Below are 21,589 nucleotides of genomic sequence, written 5' to 3'. Positions count from 1 at the left end.
AAGCCGTCTCCTAACTTCACAAGTAAGTATAGGCATGAACCAAATGCATCCTTGAATATACCAAGATGCTAACAGTGTAAGACCTCTATTATGAATAATTCTTATTTTCTCCTTCAGCTTCCCTACATTTTACAAGTATTTACAACGAACATGTACGATTTTTTTAAAGGAAGACGTGAACCAAAATTGTTTCTGTCATTGTTGCTCAGTGATAGGAAAACAGGCATGATTGTTGGTGTTGTGTGAGGGGACCACAAATAAGGAAAGAAGGCCAGTCTCCAAAAGACGAATGAAAACCATACAAAAATGTGAGTAGCCATCTGTAGCAGAAACCAATGTTTTAAATAAAGAAGCCTTGCTGAAGAGTGTGCCATAACTCAAAAATTCCAACAAGAGATCTAGTCTCAGGAAGGCAGAGCAGGGACACACACACTTACAGACACACAAAACCTCCCCAGCTAGGGACAGAGAGAAAGAGAGAGAGAGAGAGATCAAACAGTAAAAAGAACAAGAGTGGCGCTAATTCCTTAGCTTTCAACGACTACAGAATAAAACCCATCTTATGACTCTGGCAACCCAGGTCTTTCAGGAACTGAACTCCACTGACCTATTTATAACTGTCCACAAGTTTCATCTTCTGGCTAAGATCAGTTTACCCTACACTTTACCTACTCCAAAACACTTACCCTTCTCCATGATACGGCCTACTTTTCCAAGGTCTGGGGTCCGTGGGCACGGTTTTCTCTCCTCCCCTTTTCTTTGCCTTCCAAGCAAGTCAGACTCACTTAGAGCAGCATCTGGTCATTAGAATTGTTTCAAGCTCCCAGGCGATTTGAATATGCAGCCACATGCCGAGAACTACTTATCTTGTCTCTGTCTCTGTTCATTTCTATTTTTGTGGCTTTCCCCCTTGCACCACCCCTTACCCTCTCCAACAAATTGAATCAATAAATAGCAGGGACTTGTCCACTCATTTACTCCTTCACTCAGTGGATATTTACTATGTGTCTTTCTGTGCCAGGCATTATTAATTTTTATAGCTGATCTCCTTCATCATCATCTTCCTGCCCATCCAGCGCCTAGCATATACGCTGGCACAGGATAAAAACTCAATAAAAGTGTGTTCTGGTTCACTGAAATCATCACAAGGGTTTTCCAGCTCTTAATCATCATCTTAAACAGCTTCTTCTTCAAGAGTGTCAGTTAGCTAAGGTGTCAGGCTCTTCTTTTTAACATGATAATAACTTTGCATATTTTAGATCTGGAAAGGATCTTAAGATCCAATTGTCTTTAGGATAGAATTCCAAGGATAGGGTTTGTTCTGAGCAGTCTACCTCACACAGCACAAGGAATCCATAGTTTTAAAATGTAAGTACAATTCCTTCACAGAAGAATATATATATATAGAGAGAGAGAGAGAGAGAAGGGGAGTAGAATGTTCTAATTTCTGTTAGGACAACAAGAAGGAAACACATGCCAAAAAAGTGACATTTATTAAATTAGTGTAAAGTCTTCTCAAGTACTATGTATTTAACTGAAAACTCCTGAGGCTTCCTGTTCTCTATTGAGCAAATCCAAGTGCTCTTCCCCCTTTAAACCTTTCCTCCACAGCCATGTTCCCCCTGACCCCACTCTCCTCCTCAGCCCACCTTCTCCCAAAGGCACTATTTGCAATAAAGTTTGCTAACCTCCCAAACAGTTTGCTTACTCTTTTCTTCCTGTCACACACATTATTCCCTTCTTGACTCTCACATGAAAGGGAGCAGCAATGCTGATTTTTTTTTTTTTTTTGGCCTTTTCCTAAGGCTTTTATACTGACAGTTAATTAAATGTGGATTTCCACTAGCTCAATCTGTTTCAGGAAACAGAAAAGTCAAAAAGAGCTAAGGACTTAAAGTCTCCCTTATAGGTCCTAATTAACCAGCCAATCAGAAATCACCCTAGTGTTTAAGCTAATAACTATGCCAAGGTATGATTTCATGCAAAGTTTAAACAGGACATATTCAAAACAAGTTAGAGACAAGGATATCCATAAAAGATGAATTGAGGAGACATCAAGTTGATTCAAAGGTGCATGCATTTGAGCACTCTGCTACCACTGAAGGTCAGTCAGCCACACACACACACACACACACACACACACACACTAGCATCTGCACATACAAACACATGTGCACAGATGCCCAAAAGCATGGAGACACATAGACACAAACTTGCACATATCTGTGTGGAGATACACACAGACACGTACTCACACATACTTGCAAAGACACATGCACACACATATAATACTCATACATAACTGCACATGCCCATACACACATACATGACATGCACACGTGTGCACATGTATGCACACTCACATCTTACCGCCCAAACCAAATTCAAAGTTCCATGAGGCTGGTACCCTGTCCTCTACTTGTGTTCTTCCCCAGCACTTGGCACTGGGCTGAGTACTCAATTAAGTACTCAACAGATTACCAGTTAATTCAAAATGTTTACATAATTTTCTACATTGGTATGTCTAAATTTACTAATCATTTGACCTTCTTTATACAACTTAATATCTTATTTTTCCTAAATGAAAACTGTGAATAACTTCTACTTTTCTCATAGAGTTACAGGGGTGCTCAAGGCTGATGATCCTTGAGCTCATGCACTTTTGTAAAGGGAAATGCAAGTTTGATAAGTGTTCACAATCTCATAAAGTTCTACATAAAATAAGACTGGAGATGAAAAGGATGTCATAGAAAGAGATGGAACAATCTCAGAAGCAGGAAGTTTAGATTTTCTTTTCCGAAAAGAGTAGACTTACTTTGTTTCCTTTTGGCTTTTATGTGTTTAAAGACGATGCTGATTTGACTTTACCATTCCGTGTTACTACTAGTATCACACTAATTGTTCTTAGGGAAAGAGTAAATAGAAAGTGGCAGAATTGCTGCAGACATTTCAAGTCTGTGAATGGATTTCCCTGTTAATAGAAACCAAAAATGATCCTCAGACTTAGGCCTCACAGGCCTAAAGACATGTGAGACATGACATTAAACCTGACCCACTACCACATTTAAGCACTTCAAGGCTACTTGGTATATTTGAAGCAGAATGTTTTATCATAAAGCTGTATTTTTCAAACTCTTTTCCATTATGGCCCTGTGGTAGGAAGAATAATGCCCCCCTAGTGTCTACACTCTAATATTCAGACCTTGAATACATGAGGCTAAATTCAGGACCTACAATAAGTGACAAACAAAACATGCATCTTTATCCAACAAGCACATTATAGGACTATCTTCTCTCTTCTAAGGTTCTCCTAATAGTCTCTCTGAGAATTTGTGGTTCTCAAATCTTTGTATAGTCTTTGACACCCAGATAAGCCCATAGGAGATGCTCAATAAATATATTTGAATGAATAAATGAATGAGCAAACAGATAAAGAGAGAGGAACTGGGTTAACCTTGTCACTTGTTTTAGATCAGGAATTTTTGACCTCGGCTCTATTGGTATCTTGGGTCAAATAATCCTTTCTTGTAGGGGACTCTCTGTGCAGCATCCCTGGCCTCTCCCCACCAGAGCCCAGTAGCACCCACCAAATTGTGAAAATCAAAAATGTCTCCTAATGGGGGAGGTACAAAATTGCCTCTGGTTGAGAACCACCACTCTAGAACAAAGGTCCTCAATTCTGGTTGCACATTAGAATAACTTTGGAAGACTTTTAAAAACCCAGTGGTCAGGCCATACCTCCAATTAACTAAGTCAGATTCACTCAGGGCGGCATCTAGTCATTGGTAGTTTCCCAAAGCTCTCAGGTGATTTGAATTTGCAGCCAAATGTTGAGAATCATTTCTCTAGCTGCCCACTATTAAAACTGTGGTCCATGGACCCGCAACTGGGCATTATCTTGAAGTTTGTCAGAAATGCAGAATCTCGGGCTCTATCCCAGACCTACTGCACTGGTCAGCGTCCAGGCAGGAGACAGAAACCACACCAATTTTTTAAACAGTGAGAATTTCATGGAAAGAATTGTTAACGAGGGGCGCCTGGGTGGCTCAGTCGGTTGAGCGTCTGCCTTCAGCTCAGGTCATGATCCCGGGGTCCTGGGATGGAGCCCCGTGTCGGGTTCCCTGCTCAGTGGGGAGTCTGCTTCTCCCTCTCCCTCTGCCTGCCTCTCTGCCTACTTGTGCTCTCCTCTCTCTCTCTTTCTGTTCAATAAAGAAATAAAATCTTTAAAAAAAAAGATTTATTAACGAACGACAAGGTAAGGATGGCAGAGTGGGAAGATCCTGAGCTTACCTCCTCCCACAGACAAACCAGAACTACAACTACATATAAAACAACTATCTCTGAAAACTGAAGATTAACAGAAAAGATTTCACACAACTAAGGATATAAAGAAAACTCCCACTGAGATAGGCAGGAGAAGCAGAGACACAGTCTAATCAGGACCCACACCCCTGGCACAGCAACGGATAAATGAGAGGGCTCTTACAACGGTAGAGACCCTCCCTGACAAACTAGGAGTCTGAGCCCAACATTGAGTTCTCCAGCCCAGGGGAGCTGCACCAGGAAAATGAGACCCCATGATGTTTGGCTTTGAAAAGTAGCGGGGCTTATGTCCAGGAGAGCCAGAGAGCAGTGGGAAACCATGCCTCCGCTCTCCAAGGTCACATGCACAATTTCACTCCCTCCAAGTCCCAGTGCAGAGGCAGCAGTTTGAAAAGTACCTGGGTTACACAGGAAGGAGAATCACTGACAAATTTTAGGGCACATGCCAAAGGAGCAGGTGTCTGTTCTAACCTGGCCTGACACTGGTGTGCTGGTGGGAGCCATGCCTGATACTCTCCATGTACTGCACAAGCACCACTGGCTCCACCCCAGAGCTCCCCAGCAGGCTCACCCCGCCCAACCCACCAGCTCCAGCCAGAGCCCTTCTCAAGCAGCTCCCTGCCCCATCATGCCTGGAGGAAATAAATGAAATAAAGACTAAATAAATAAATACAAAGAAGAGAGCAGGAGGGGAATAATGAAGGGGGGGCAATTGGAAGGGGAGATGAACCATGAGAGACGATGGACTCTGAGAAACAAACTGAGGGTTCTAGAGGGGAGAGGGTGGGGGGATGGGTTAGCCTGGTGATGGGTATTAAAGAGGGCACGTTCTGCGTGGAGCACTGGGTGTTATGCACAAACAATGACTCATGGAACACTACATCAAAAACTAATGATGTAATGTATGGTGATTAACATAATAATAAAAAATGTAAATACAAAAAAAAGATCAAGTAAACTAAGAGTTGGTTCTTTGAAAAGATAAGCAAAATGGATAAAACTCTAGCCAGACTCATTAAGAAAAAAAAGAAAGGGCCTAAATAAACAAAATCAGAAATGAAAGAGAAACTACAACTGATACCACAGAAATACAAAGGACCATCAGAGATTACTACAAATACTTATATACCAACAAATAAGACAACCCAAAAGAATTGGAAACATTTCCAGAAACACACAATCTACTAAGACTGAATCAGGAATAGAAAATCTGACTAGATTGATCGCTACTAATAAAATTGAATCTGTAATCAAAAACTCCCAACAAACAGAAGATCAGCACCAGACAGCTTCACAGGTGAATTCTACCAAATATTTAAAGAGTTAATACCTATCCTTCTCAAACTACTCCAAAAAATTGAAGAGGAAGGAATGCTTCCAAAGTCATTCTATGAGGCCAGCATTATCCTGATATCAAAACCAGACAAAAACACCACAAAAAAAGAAAATTACAGGCCAATATTCCTGAACACAGATGCAAAAATTCTGAACAAAATAGTAGCAAACCACACTCAACAATACATTAAAAGGATCAATACCACAGTCAAATGGGGTTTATTCCAGGGATGCAAGAATGGTTTGATATCTGCAACTCAATTATCATGATATACTACATTAACAAAAAGAAGGGTGAGAATCATAAATCATATGACCATCTCAATAGATGCAGAAAAGGCATTTGATAAAATTCAATATTTATGATAAAAACTCATAAATGTCATATATGACAAACCCACACCTAACATCATACTCAACAGTGAAAAGCTAAAACTTCTCCTCTAAAATCTGGAACAAAACAAGGATGCCCACTCTCACCACTTTTATTCAACATGGTGTTGGATGTCCAAGCCAAGCAAGAAGATAAGAGAAAGAAACAAGGCAACCAAATTGGAAAAGAAGAAGTAAGACTGTCACTATTTGCAGATGACATGATAGATCCCTACCAAAAAACTGCTTGAACTAATAAATGAATTCAGTAAAATCACAGGATACAAAATTAATATATAGAAATCTGTTCCATTTCTATGTACAGATAATGAACTACCAGAAAGAGAAATTAAGAAAATAATCCCATTTGCAATTTATCAAAGAACAAAATATCTAAGAATAAATTTAATGAAGGAAGTGAAAGACTTATACTCTGAAAATTTTGTAAGATATTAATGAAAAAAATTAAAGATGACACAAATAAATGGAAAGATATGCTGTGCGGTTTGGAAGAATTAATATTATTAAAATATTGCAATCTACAGAATCAGTGCAATCCTTATCAAAATACCAGTGGCATTTTTGGGGGCACCTGGGTGGTGCAGTTGGTTAAGCATCCAACTCTTGGTTTCGGCTCAGGTCATGATCTAGGGTTGTGAGACTGAACCCTGTGTCTGCGCTCAGCATGGAGTCTGCTTAAGACTCCCTCTCCTTCGCCCTTCCCCCCCCCCCCGCTCGCTCGCACACTCTCTCTCTCCAAAATAAATAAATAAATCTTAAAAAAAAAAATACCAGTGGCATTTTTCACAGAACTAGAACAAATAATCTAAAAATTTGTGTGGAACTGCAAAAAACTGTGAATAGCCAAAACAATCTTGAGAAGGAAAAACAAAAGCTGGAGGCATCACATGCCCTGATGTCAAACTATATTACAAAGTTGTAGTAATCAAAACAGTATGGTACTGGCTCAGACACAGACACATAGATCAATAGAATGGAACAGAGAACCCAGAAAGAAATGCATGCTTATATAGTCAACTAATTTTCAACAAAGGAGACAAGAATATACAATGGGGAAAAGACAGTCTTTCTAATAAATGATGCTGGGAAACCTGGACAAATACATGCAAAACAATGAATCTCAACTACTTTCTTACACTAAAATGAATTTTAAGTTTATTTTTGTATATGGTGTAAGAACAAAATGAAAACACAAATTTGAAAAGATATTTGCATCCCTATGTTCATTATTTACAATAGCCAAGATATGGAAGTAACCTAAGTACCCACCAATAGATGGGTGGACAGAGAAACTATGATACACGCACGTACACACACACACACACATACACACGCATACACACACACACGGAATATTACGCAGCCATAAAAAAGAATAAAATCTTGCCATTTGCAACAACATGGATGGATCTAGAGGGTATTCCGGTAAGTGAAATAAATCAGACAGAAAAACATATCATATGATTTCACTTAAATGCGGAATCTAAAAAACAAAACAAACGGACAAACAAAACAAAATAGAAACAGACTCACAGATACAGAGAACAATCTGGAGATTACCAGAGGATAGGGGATTATGGGAATGGGCAAAATGGGCAAAAAGGAGATTAAAAGGTACAAACTTCCAGTCGGAAAATAATTAAGTCACAGGAATGTAATGTACAGCAAAGGGGATATAGTTACTATGGTAGCAACTTTGTATGATGACAGGTAATAGCTAGATTTAGTGGCGATTCCTTCACGATGTATATAAATGCTGAAGCACTAGGTTGTACACCTGAAACTAATACAATAGTGTATGTCAACTACACTTCAGTTAAAATTTTTTTTAATTAGTAACTGAGTAAAGTTATTAAAGCAATCAACCAGGTCATTGAAAGAGTAAAAATAAAGCTCTAGTATCAGGGTGGTAACAAGGGCAGAAAGCAGCTACCGCCTTTAGGGTTAGGGAAAGAAAGGAAAGAGGTTGAAATCCCTGACAGGGGAGTTGCTTGGCCCGTGCTGGGGTCTCTGAGGGGCATAATGAATTTCATCGTGAGAGTGTTGGAGAAACCGAAAACTGGAAGTTGCCGCCAGAGGAAGGACCTGCTGCGGGATGGAAGGAGCATTGCTGAGGGGATGCCCACCGGGCAGCAAGCGGACGGGTCCGGTCTCCCTCCTCCAGCTTTGCAGTCTCCCCCTAGCACCCCGACGGGAGAAGCCTAGCGTGGAGCCAGCCAGCAAAGCACAAATGTGGGTGCAGAGTCCAGCCCCTGCTGCGCAAGGCAGAGCTTGAAAGTGTGGCCTTGGAGTTGAGAGCCGAGAGTTTTAACCAGAATCTGCATTTTAGCAAGATATCCAGGGGATTCCCATGCACGCTGTAGTGGAGCAAGTCCTGCTTTTGAGTCTGTCGCTTCTTTTATCAATCCGGACTTCTCAACAAGTTACCTCACGCTAGTCAGGAGCTTGGCAGCAACCTCTACTTGAAAATAATCACAATCCGCTCCCTAAGGCCAATGATATAACCATTACGTGATTGTGGTTTGTCACCTTAGACCTCAAGGGAGAAAGAAATGAATTCGGTCTCGGTGTGCTCTTAAAAGTTAAATATTTCCTTGTCTGTTTCCCCCCTTCTATTTCAAAGTATTACAAACAAAAGCAAATTGGCATTCTTTTGTTTCTTAATCCTTCCTTAAATGGCTAAGTAAAATCCTAAAGTTTCAACTGTGCAATTAATATCAACAAAACAGGACCCCTCAAGGAGACTCTGGGCCCTTTCACTCACCAGGGGACCAATAATTCTGAGAACTGGATATTTCTTTCCCACACAGCAGCCTCAGCTTCCCTCAGAGAAAGCCCTAGTAGCCGGAGCGGCTGCAGTTGGAGCGTCTCACTCCAGCAGGCATCTGGCAAATGCGCCTTGCTCACCACCAGAGCTACCAGGTGGGAGAGCATGGCGGCTCAGTGCCAACACAAGGACACAGCTGAAGAAAATAACTGGTCAGCAAATGTCCTCCTTCAGAGCATCAGCATGTTCTGCTCTGCTCGCTCGCATCACCTTGGCATTGCCAGCACATGGGGCGGGGGGTGGGGGGGAGGGGAGAGGGGGGAGGTGTCCGTTTGTGAATGTTCCTGGTACGCTTCTGCCACCCAGTGGACGTTCCTAACTCTTACGCTTAGACTTCAATGGTAAAGTCTAGCATTTGGAATTTATTCAAAGTTTAATTGTTCCTAAAAACTGCCAATCCTTTTAATAAATATATTAGAAATTCACTTAAAATGGAATACGTGGGTAAGTGTAAACTACATATGTATACATATTCAATTTTACATAAATGGAAATTTGTAGTATGCTTTTATAATGAGAACACAGCTCATAGGGAAGTGTGAATGAAAACAAAATGACCTTTTTTCACATGTGGGAAGATTCTCCAGAGTTTAAAAATATACTAAGAGGATCACCGTTCCATAGATATGTACCTGCTCAGTTCTTAGTTCCAAACATTATAAAGTCTCTTTTGAGAATTTCACATGAAGTAAAAAAAAAAAAAAATTAACACAAAAAGTGTCAATTATTTTAATTCAAAGGTTCACGCTTGTGTTATAGGATTGCCAAAACAATTTTATTTTATAAGGTTGCTTTGTTTGTGTCTAGGATGGTTTTATCAACCATGGATTCCAAGATTTTTAAGTTCTTTAAAACAACCCATGACATGTGACATTTAGAGATTATTCTATTTGAGTGTGGATGAGTAAATTGATGAGTAAATATGTTGATAAAAATATTATAAGACATTCCTCAAAGAAAACAAAGAAGTGTAACTCCTAATAATCATATATTTACTATGTAGAAGCTAGAAGACCAGGTGTCCTATATTAAAAGGGAAAAAAATCCCAGTGTTAAATCATCTTATGAATTTATTATTGAATTTGATAATTAATAAAGTAAAACATGATATCATAAGGACTCTTCTGAAAATCTCATTTCCTTAGGCAGCTCTGACTCAACTGCTAGCAAGCATATGATAGAAATTCTGCTCTTGATTTAAAAAAATACCACAGAAATCTAAGAATCATTAAGAAAAGTTTCAGAAGATAGAGAAGACACAGGAAAGCTGGCTATTTGGATTTTTAAATTTCATTAAGATAAATGAGAAGTTACATGACAATTTCCCAACAGTTGGCTAATTATACAAAATGCATTCAGGCATTAGAAACTATTATGAAAATGTGGAAAGCTTTTTATTGTGTTACATTTCAACTGAACTTGAACTATAACAGCTGAGATGCACCAGCTCCTTTTGGAATTTATCCTGGTTCATTGCAAAGTGCATATGACAAAAACTGCATGTAGTGAGTCAAACTCAATTAAAATAAGACCAAAAAATTGATTTGAAATGGCAATTTAGTTGAACCAGAACTGGACCCAAATTGTTTTGTTACTCTACCAATCGAGATCATTCCAAACTCCTATCTCCACTTTACTAAACTAAATAAGGCTATCATTACAATTGCATTTTGATGTTGAATCATACAAAAAGGCATGATTGAATTAAGTAGCAATTCTCTGCTACCTTTGTGAGTTCACTGCAATGTGTGAGGGCTTAACTTTTTTTGCCATTTCAGTCAAAATGAAAAATCAGTCAATAATCCACAGAACAAGATTTTGTAAAGGGTCAAAAAAAATGTATACCTGATATATGGTTTGTAAATATTTTTTCCCATTCCATAGGTTCCATTTGTTTTGTTTTGTTTTGTTTTTGCTGTGGAGTTGTAGGAGTTCCTTATATATTTTGGACATTAAAGGGGCATTTTTCCATGGTATAAAGTTTCAGTTATGCCAAATGAATAAGTTCCAGAAACCTGCTGTACATCATAGTGCCCATTGTAGTTAATAATATGGTATTGTGCACTTCAAAATATATTAAAAAGGTGATTTCTTGTCAAGTGTTCTTATTATACACAAAAAAATTAGGACACAAGGAAGATCTGGGAGGCATTGGATAGGTCTATTACTTTGACCGTGGTGATGGTGTCATGGGTGTTTGATATGTCCAAACTCATCAAATTATACACATTAAGCATTGTATGTCAATTGTACCTTAACAAAGTTGTTTTTTAAAAAAGAAACAATACATAATATTCAAAAATTACATTATACATCTTCAAATAAAACAATTTCACACTCTTGCTTTTTAGGTTTATAGGAAATTGAGCAGAAAGTAGTTTCCCCTTTTATTAACATCTTCCATTAGTGTGTTACATTTGTTACAATTGATGCATTATTCATACATCATTACTAACTGAGGTCCAAAGTTTGCATTAGCATTCACTCCTTGTGCTGTACATTCTATGGGTTTGGAAAAGTGTTTAATGAATAACATGTACCTACCAATACAGTATCATACAGATGAGTTTTACTGCCCTAAAAATCCTCTGTACTCTGCCTATTCATCCCTCCCTCCCTCCCCTTGAGCCCCTACCATGATCCTTGTTCTGTCTCTGTAGCTTTTCCTTTTCCAGAGTGTCATATGGTTGTAATCATGCAGTATGCAACCCTTTTAAAAAGGTTTCTTTCTCTTAGCAATATGCATTTCTATGTCTTCTGTAGCTTGATAGCTCATTTCTTTCTATCACTAAATACTATTCTATTGTCTGGATATACCACAGTTTATTTATAAATTCACCTACTAAAGGATCTTAGTGCTTCGAAGTTTTGGCAACTATAAAAAAGAGCTGCCATAAATATTCATGTGCAGGCTTATATGTAGACAAATTTTTAACTCCTTTATGTAAATACTAAGGAGCACAATTGCTGAATTGTATGATAAGACTATGTTTAGTTTTCTTTTTTTTAAGATTTTATTTATTTATTTAAGAGAGAGAAAGCAGAGAGGGAGAGTGAGAGAGAGAAGCAGACTCCCCACTGAGCAGAGAGCCCGACTCAGGGCTGCATCCCAGAACCTTGGGGATCATGACCTGAGCCGAAGGCAGATGCTTAACCACATGAGCCACGCAGGCGCCCCAAGACTATGTTTAGTTTTCTAAGGAAATGCTAAATATCTTCCAAGGAGGCTGTATCATTTTGCATTCCCATCATCTGTTGCTCCACAGCCTCATCAGCATTTGATGTTATGTGTTTTCAATTTTAGCCATTCTGATAGATATATAGTGGTATCTCACTGTTTTAATTTACAATTCCCTAAATGATAAATGATGTCAGTAATCTCCCTGCTTAACTTCTTTGGTGAAGTGTCTGTTCAGATCTTCTGCTCATTTTTAAAATTAGACTGTTGGTTTTCTCATTGTTGAATTTTAAGAGTTCTTTGTATATTTTGGATACCAGCCCTTTCTTTATCAGATATGTGTTTTGCAAAGAATTTTCTCCCAGTTGGTGGTTTAACTTTGAATTCTCTTAAAATACCTTTTACAGAGCAGAAGTTTTTAATGTTCATGAAGTCCAACTTCTGTTTTGTTTGTTTGTTTGTTTGTTTCATGGACCATGCCTTGGTATAGTACCTAAAAAGTCATCACCAAAGCTATGATCAACTAGATTTTCTCCTATGTTATCTTCTGGAAGTTTTATAGCTTTTCCTTTTACATCCAGGTCTATGATCCATTTTGAGTTAATTTTTGTGAAACTCTGTATCTAGAATCTTTTTTTCTTACATGTGGATATCCAGTTGTTCCAGCACCATTTGTTGAAAATCTTGAAGTTCAGTAATGTTAATCCTCCAACTTTATATTTCTCCTTCAATATTTTACTGGCATTCTGGGCCTTTAGCCTTTTTATATAAACTTTAGCATCAGTTTTTCAATATCTACAAAATAACAGATTTCAATTGGGCTTGTATTGGATCTATAGATCAACTCAGAAAAAACAGACAACAATATTGAGTTTTCCAATCCATGTACATGGAATATCTATTTATTTATTTAAATCTTCTTTGATTTTGGGATGCCTGGGTGGCTCAATCAGTTAAGCATCTACCTTTGGCTCAGGTCATGATCCCAGAATCCTAAGATGGAGTCCCTCATCAGGCTCCATGCTCAGTGGGGAGGCTGCTTCTCTGCCTGCCACTCCCCCTGTTGTGCTCTCTCTCTCTATCTCTGACAAATAAATAAATAAAATCTTTTTAAAAAATCTTCTTTGATTTTGTTCATCACAGTTTTCTAGTTTTCTTCATATAGATCTTAGATATATTTTGTTATACTTATTTTTCTTTTCTTTTTTGTGCTAATGTAAATGGTATTGTGTTTTCAATTTCAAATTCCAATTGTTCATTGTTGGTGTACATGAAAGTAATTGCCTTTTGTATATTAACCTTGTATTTTGTAACCTTGCTATAATTGCTTATTAGTTCTGGGAATTTTTCTGTTATTCTTTGGGATTTTCTGCATAGACAATCATGTCATCTGTGACCAAAGACAGTTTTGTTTCTTCCTTCTAAAATGGTATACCTTTGATGTCTTTTTTTTTTAATTTTTTTTTATTTTTTATTGTTCTGTCTTACTGGGTTAGCAAGGACTTACAGCACAATGTTGAATAAGGAATAGTGAGGACATTCTTGCCTTGTTCCTGAGCTTAGTAGGAAAGCATCTAATTTCTCACCACCAAGTATGATGTTAGCTGTAGACTTTTTGTAGATTTTCTTATCATGTTGAAGATGTTCTCTTCTATTCCCAGTTTGCTGAGATCTTGACTTATTTTAATGTAAATATTAGTATGCTTCAGGATGAAACAAAGTAAAAAAAGTCTGTCTTACAGTGTAGTGGGTAATATGTCATCTGTTCTTTTCTAAACTAAAACTTCTATATTTTCGTATAGAAAATATACAGTATATTCGACATAATCATATTTTTAAATGAAGATGAAAACTTCCACTCACTGGAAGTTGAGTGTAGGTAAAGAGCAATGGCATTTTCCAGTCTTGAGTCAAAACTATACTTAAGCAAAATAACCCTCCAATCCTCTTGGTCAAAATCACTTCTTTAAACCATTATGAAAAAAAAAAGAGAGAGAGAGAGAGAAAATAAACCATTATGTATACTAATGATTTTACAATTTTGTCTATGACACTTGGCTATGTCTCCAATTACCCCAACACATAATGGTATTTTAAAACTATTATTATGTTCCCTCCAATTTTCTCGATACAATCATAGGTGCCATGTGCAATAAACATCCAAAGGCAGTTTTGTAATTTGTTTCATTGGCTCTAGATTGTTTACAGATACACCGTACATTATGCCAAACTTCTCCTTGAGACAATATCTGGACTGTTTCTGTTATGGTAAACCAACATTTGGGAAAGACTATACCAACACATGGATGGCCAGATTGGAAATTTCATGTGAAATTCCCACAGTATTAACCACCAAGAAGAACTCTCTAGAACAATAAGCTACTTTTACATTTTACCCTCACAAAAGTATTCATAAGTGTCCATAGAACACTTGAGAAATGTCTTACCACAGGCACTAAATATATGAAACAGATTATAGGAATGAAAATAAGGCACATTTTATCAAATTGTGGAAAGGTTTCCAAAATTACTATCCCCAGGTTCTTAGTCACTGATACGTCTAGAAACCTGAAGAAGGCTCAGTGTAGGCTGTTATCATCCATGAGATATCTGAGACCCCCTTTGACCATATACACACTTCTCATATTTTCAGTCAACCGAGCTCTTGTTGCAGCTTTGCAATATAGCCTACTGCTGTATTAAATTGCTAATCTCCCATAGAGATCCAATATTGAGCCCAGGTATTTTCTAATTTTCAAAAAGAATGGGGTGTTAAAAACAAGTCAAAATGATAATATACATTGACAGAAAAATGACTGAGTACAGATCAAGTTACAATAAACCTGCATTATGGAGAATGAATAAAAACCTTGGACAAGTGAAAACTAGTTTCTATCACTCTACTCTTCAAAGTCATCTCAGTAAATCCCCCCCGCAAACCTTCATATCTCAGAATTTCCTTCTACTTACTCATTGTTCTGTTTATTCTCTTCAGCTTAAGTCAGGTGAAACTTGAGATTACTTTTCACTGACCTTAAAATGTGATCAGTAGCCATCTGGGCTTACAAAGACAGGCAGGGCCCTGTATGTGAGCCAACATACATATTTTTACTTTGCTTAATATTCTGTCATATTGTGAAATGATTCTAATCTTGGGAAAGAGTAGTCAAGAACAGTTAAGATATTTACTAAGCTCTTTCATTGACTGTAATTTCTTTTTATTTGACTTCATGGGCAATTGGTTGTTATAACTTCAAAGAAGAGCTTCGTTTTTTGTTTTTTTTTTTAATGGCAACCTGAAAATTAAAGTTCTCAGAAAATGTACATGATTTATAATGATAATAAAATGAGATGTTGGAAAGTAGGAACATTACACACAATGAAGTTATGGTTCTCAAAAGGTCACAATGCAGTAGACTGATGGCCTCTAAATGCCACTATTATGACTCAGAATGTGTCCTTTGAACAGTTGAACATTATGTTACGGTTAGGGCTTACAAGTTGAGAGCCTTCTATTATTTTACGCTTATGGAGGCCTCAGTTCTGCACTGCGTGTTCTTCAGAGGTGCACACATCTCCAGACCTACAAAAGGGACAACCAGAAGTTAGTGAGACCCTAATAAGGAGTCAGAATATCTGGCTCTAACACTCAAGAGTTGTGTTCATGTGAGCCAATTGTTTGGTTTTCCTGAGGTTCGGTTTCTGTTACAGAGGCAATATGAATGCTAAAAGAAAAAAATACCTTACACATGGGGTTGTCATCAAGCACAAACAGATTAGAAGAGGCTGAGTCTAATGAGGGAGGCTGTGGCCACATTCATGAAGGAGGTGATGGTGAGTAGAACTACCGCAAGTCAACAACTTTGGAAAACTGCAAATAGACGGGAGATGTATTTAACTGGTAGCATCAACAGAAATTGACTTTTAACTGGGTGAGGTATGGAGGGGTCAAATGTTATTCCCAGGTGTCTGTCTTGGGCGGTTGTAAACTTAGGGTGTCTTTTTGTGGGACAGTGAGCATAGGACATGGGGTAGATTTGACACCCGGGTGGTGGAGGGATGGGAGTTCAAAGCAGTTGGTTTTGTATGCCTTAGAAACCTATACATGCAATTGGAAGCTGGAGATATGACCCGAGGAAGAAGGAGAAATAATCTGAAAACAGTAGTGAGGAGTGAGTAGGTGATAAAAATTCAAGGTAGAACCAAGTTTTAATTAAGGAAAGGAAGTAAAGGGAGTCTTCAGAGAAGAAGTTGAGGATGTGGGGAGGTGACTGTTACTAGAACTCTTTTTTCAGCACAGCTATGATCATAATATCATCTTCATTAATACCAACAGAGACAGAAGCGGACGCCTAACCCTTTCTTCTTTGCATTTATATTTGTTCTTTTGGAAATACTTGGCACAGTTTTATAACATTAGTTTATGCAAAAACAGTATTCAATTAAAAAAATGCAAACCAGAGCCTCTTCTTAGAAATTCATCATCTTAGAGCTTGAAGAAACCTTAAAAATCACATAATTCCTTGAAACGACTTGTATTCAATGTCATAGTAGTAAAGTACAGGTTTCTACACCATCGTAAGTAAAAGAACCAAATAATTTTCTTCATTTTTCAGACATCTTTTGTAATCTCTGGGACGAGGTCACCAAGCTGGGAGGTAAGAACATTGCCTTCTTATCTCTGAACTGACACCTTTTTTTTTTTCATGGAGTATTTCACAGATTTGTGTGTCATCCTTGTGCAGAGGCCATGCTAATCTTTTCTGCGCAGTTCCAATTTCAGTATTTGTGCTGCTGAAGTGAATCCTGAACTGGCACTTTTTAGTCATGTGACCTTTGACAATTCATCTGATCCACAGACCTCCAGCTCCAAACATGGAGCTGAATTAGATCATTTCATAGATTCTATTCAGCTAAAAATCGTTGAGTCTATGAAGCTTTCTGCCTTGGCACAGGGGCATAACAGGGAATTTCTATTTGATAAATTGTAGAATGCTAATTTTGGATTTGAAAAATTAGAGATAGATTTTATGTATTCCTCCAAATATTTAACTTGTATATTTATGAATAAAGTACTGTGACTTAGGTGCACTGAATGAATAAATTAGCTCTGGTTCTTAGTAAAGACCAAAAAAATGGCAGAAAGAAATACATAAAGATAGAGGCAGCTGTTAATGACATATGATTTTTAAATAATAAAATTATCATCCTCCTCCAGCCCAGCCAACCCTGACAATGTGTACTTTTGTTAACATATATAATATATTGAGGAAGCCCACTTATAATCACTGTATACAGACATATATGGAAAGATAGTACTTTAGTTCCCAAAAGAAACATTTCATATTTTTATATTTTATATGGCTTAATACTTTCTGATCAGACTTTCATCTTCAACAATATCTTATTTCTCAGTTCTAGTGTGGGCTTCACCTAATTATTCCTATGAAAAATGTTCCCTCAGAATATCCCCTAATCCTGGACTTTCTCTAAGTGCCTCTCCAACTGGGTTATATATGTCTTCCCTTAACATTATTTAATATGTTCCTAAAATAAGAGGAGTAGAGCTTGGAAGTTTTTAACTCATATTTCCCCTGTGGTTAAGAGCTCCCCTTTCTCTCGAAAAAAAATGCAAATATTGTTTTAATTTTGCTTGCAATTTCATACACTTCCACATTGTAAGCTATTTTCTAAAATATGAATTGAAGTAATAGGAAAATTAAAGAAGTCTGGCCAGCTTAGCATTTTCCATATTTAGTTGTTACATTTTGTCCTTCAGAACTAAATTCCACATAAGGTAAAGAAAAGACAGTAAATGTCAGATATGGAGCTGCCAAAGCATGCAGGAAGCCAACATGAATATGAGGAAATTCATTAACAAACCTACCCAGATGTGTTTATACATGATTAAATTTATGGATAAAATGATACAATTCTAAACATTGCTTGAAAATAATCAGGATTTGGGGTGGAGGTGGGGATAGGGAGTGGGGAATAGAGTACAGATTAAAACAATATTCCAGGTCTGGGGATGATAGTTGTTTAAGCTGGGTGATGGGTACATGGGTTCTGTTATCTGATCCTTTCTACTTCTGTATATGTTTAAATTTTGTAGAATAAAATATTTTTCTGTTATACTAAATGCTTAACTTATAAATAATCAAACAGAACATCTTTTATCCTGGAATGTCTTTAAAAAAAAAAAAAAAACTAGACAACAAAAAGAAATAAAAGGCATCCAAATCAGCAAAGAAGAAGTCAAACTCTCACTCTTTGCAGATGATATGATACTTTATGTGGAAAACCCAAAAGACTTCACCTCAAAACTGCTAGAACTCATACAAGAATTCAATAAAGTGGCCAGATATAAAATCAATGCACAGAAATCAGTGGCATTCCTATACACCAACAACAAGACAGAAGAAAGAGAAATTAAGGAGTAGATCCCATTTACAATTGCACCCAAAACCATAAGATACCTAGGAATAAATCTAACCAAAGAGGCAAAGAATCTGTACTCAGAAAACTATAAAATACTCATGAAAGAAATTGAGGAAGACACAAAGAAATGGAAAAACGTTCCATGTTCATGGATTGGAAGAACAAATATTGTGAAGATGTCAATGCTACCTAGAGCAATCTACACATTCAATGCAATCCTTATCAAAATACAATCCACTTTTTTCAAAGAAATGGAGCAAATAATCCTAAAATTTGTATGGAACCAGAAAAGACCCCGAATAGCCAGAGGAATGTTGAAAAAGAAAAGCAAAGCTGGTGGCATCACAATTCTGGACTTCAAGCTCTATTACAAAGCTGTCATCATCAAGACAGTATGGTACTGGCACAAAAACAGACACAGACACATAGATCAATGGAACAAAATAGACAACCCAGAAATGGACCCGCAACTCTATGGTCAACTCATCTTCGACAAAGCAGGAAAGAATGTCCAATGGAAAAAAGACAGTCTCTTCAACAAATGGTGTTGGGAAAATTGGACAGCCACATGCAAAAGAATGAAACTGGACCATTTCCTTACACCACACACAAAAATAGACTCAAAATGGTTGAAAGACCTAAATTGAGACAGGAGTCCATCAAAATCCTAAAGGAGAACACAGGCAGCAACCTCTTCGACCTCAGCTGCAGCAGCTTCTTCCTAGAAACATCGCCAAAGGCAAGGGAAGCAAGAGCAAAAATGAACTTCATCAAGATAAAAAGCTTTTGCACAGCAAAAGAAACAGTCAACAAAACCAAAAGACAACCGACAGAATGGGAGAAAATATTTGCAAATGACATATCAGATAAATGACATATCAGTATCCAAAATCTATAAAGAACTTATCAAACTCAACACCCAAAGAACAAATGATCCAATCAAGAAATGGGCAGAAGACATGAACAGGCATTTTTCCAAAGAAGACATCCAAAAGGCCAACAGACACATGAAAAAGTGCTCAACATCGCTCGGCATCAGGGAAATCCAAATCAAAACCTCAGTGAGATACCACCTCACACCAGTCAGAATGGCTAAAATTAACAAGTCAGGAAACGACAGATGTTGGCGGGGATGCGGAGAAAGGGGAACCCTCCTACACTGTTGGTAGGAATGCAAGCTGGTGCAGCCACTCTGGAAAACAGTATGGAGGTTCCTCAAAAAGTTGAAAATAGAGCTACCCTATGACCCAGCAATTGCACTACTGGGTATTTACCCCAAAGATACAAATGTAGGGATCCGAAGGGTTACATGCACCCCGATTTTATAGCGGCAATGTCCACAATAGCCAAACTACAGAAAGAGCCAAGATGTCCATCGACAGATGAATGGATAAAGAAGATGTGGTGTATATACACAATGGAATATTATGCAGCCATAAAAAGGAATGAGATCTTGCCATTTGCAACGACGTGGATGGAACTGGAGGGTATTATGCTGAGCGAAATAAGTCAATCAGAGAAAGACATGTATCATATGACCTCACTGATATGAGGAATTCTTAATCTCACGAAACAAACTGAGGGTTGCTGGAGTGGTGGGGGTTGGGAGGGATGGGGTGGCTGGGTGATAGACATTGGGGAGGGTATGTGCTATGGTGAGTGCTGTGAATTGTGTAAGACTGTTGAATCACAGACCTGCACCTCTGAAACAAATAATACATTATATGTTAAAAAAAAAAAAAGAAGAAGAAGAAGATAGCAGGAAGGGAAAAATGAAGGGGGGGAAATCAGAGGGGGAGACAAACCATTGAGAGACTACGGACTCTGAGAAACAAACTGAGAGTTCTGGAGGGGAGGAGGGTGGGGGGATGGGTTAGCCTGGTGATGGGTATTAAGGAGGGCACATACTGCATGGAGCACTGGGTGTTATATGCAAACAATGAATCATGGAACACTACATCAAAAACTAATGATGTAATGTATGGTGATTAACATAACATAATAAAAAAATAAATAAAAATAAATAAATAGACCAAACTAGAGTAAATTTTTCACTCATTAGATATAAATGCTTAATAAAGTAATCATTGATTTCCATACACTAACTTCCTTTATCAAATAATGTATTAATATTAAAATGTTCTAGTTTTGAAGTGCATTTATCAGACATAAGCTATTAATTGTCATTCCACATTTTTTTGTTCTTACTTCCTAAAGAATCATGCAAACAGCCTTTGGTTTCCCATTGCTTTCTCAACAGCCCAAAACACACTGAGCTAAAATAAACAGATCGGGGTACAACTGTTCAGTCTACAGTTGACTGCTGATTGATAAGTACTGCTCCAAAATCTATTCCATGGGTTGATGGATTGGTGAATGTTCAATTCATGCAGATGCTCAAAATTAATTTGCTGAATTAAGACCCCCCCTTAATTCTTTATTCACTCAGTCAGGACCTATCAAATACTCTCTCTTCTTTTTTTAACCTTAATCAACTCATTCCAACAAATATATTTTGAACACATATAGTGTGAAAGCCACAGTTTTAACCTAGGGATTAAAATTACTAAGACTCCTTTGCTGCTCATAGAAAAGCACATGGGAAACTATAAGACAAGGCAGAATAAGTGCCATAGTAGAGGGGGCTGAATAATGGCTCCCCCCAAATGTTCACATCTTAATTCCCAGAACCTCTGAATACGTTACCTTACATGACAAAAGTAATTTGAAGGTGAGATTAAATTAAGGATTTGGGGATGAAGAGAGTATCTGGATTATCCAAGTTAATCTGCTGCAATAAAAAAGGTCATTATAAGTGAAAGAGTGATACAGGAATGTCAGAGGCAGAGATTTGAAGATGCTATACTGCTGGCTTTGAGATGGAAGGAACCACAAGCCAAGGAATGTAGGTGACTTCTGGAAGCTGGCAACGGCAAGGAAACAGATTCATTCCTAGAGCCTCCAGAAGGAATACAGCCTTGCGAACCACTTTGGCTTTAGCCTTTTAAGACCCATTTTGGACTCCTGACCTCCAGAAACTTGAGACCTCCAGAACTTAATTTGTGTTCGTTTAAGCCCCTTTGTGTTTTTAA

At 37.8% G+C, this 21,589-nt stretch overlaps 1 protein-coding gene and 1 non-coding gene across 2 annotated transcripts in view; both read right to left on the bottom strand.

Moving 5' to 3' along the window:
- Positions 1-21,589, bottom strand: part of COL21A1 (collagen type XXI alpha 1 chain) — a 367,375-nt gene that overhangs the window by 217,626 nt on the left and 128,160 nt on the right. The window lies entirely within an intron of this gene.
- Positions 16,757-16,863, bottom strand: LOC113928141. Its single transcript, XR_003521822.1, has one exon. It is a non-coding gene; the product is annotated as a U6 spliceosomal RNA (small nuclear RNA).

Source organism: Zalophus californianus, chromosome 7 (assembly GCF_009762305.2).
Source record: "Zalophus californianus isolate mZalCal1 chromosome 7, mZalCal1.pri.v2, whole genome shotgun sequence".
Classification (NCBI taxonomy): Eukaryota; Metazoa; Chordata; class Mammalia; order Carnivora; family Otariidae; genus Zalophus; species Zalophus californianus.
The sequence above is the reverse complement of the archived record's forward strand: the minus strand, read 5'-3'. Positions and strand labels throughout refer to the sequence as shown.